General features: G+C 44.8%; 1 protein-coding gene across 1 annotated transcript in view; it reads right to left on the bottom strand.

The window, feature by feature from the left end:
* The window catches only part of LOC119594097 (THO complex subunit 6 homolog), a gene marked incomplete in the record, with an annotated part of 6516 nt that overhangs the window by 5245 nt on the left and 1041 nt on the right, over window positions 1-230 (bottom strand).

Below are 230 nucleotides of genomic sequence, written 5' to 3'. Positions count from 1 at the left end.
TGGGGGGCTGCTGCCCTCCAACCCCAACCCAAGAAGAAAAATCCTCTGCATATTCATAGAAATACAGAGTTTACAACCGACATGCAGGAATGCCCAATATGGGGTCTGTCTAACACTTTATCCTGCCATTCAAACACTTTGGATTCTTTAATGTACTGGGTGGGGACTGAGCAGCAAAAGCCTCCCATAGGAAGGGTTTGACTATATACTGACCAATTCTCTGTATATCT

The sequence above is a fragment of the Penaeus monodon genome, chromosome 33 (genome assembly GCF_015228065.2).
Source record: "Penaeus monodon isolate SGIC_2016 chromosome 33, NSTDA_Pmon_1, whole genome shotgun sequence".
Taxonomy (NCBI): Eukaryota; Metazoa; Arthropoda; class Malacostraca; order Decapoda; family Penaeidae; genus Penaeus; species Penaeus monodon.
This window is presented reverse-complemented; position numbering and strand designations above follow the sequence as displayed.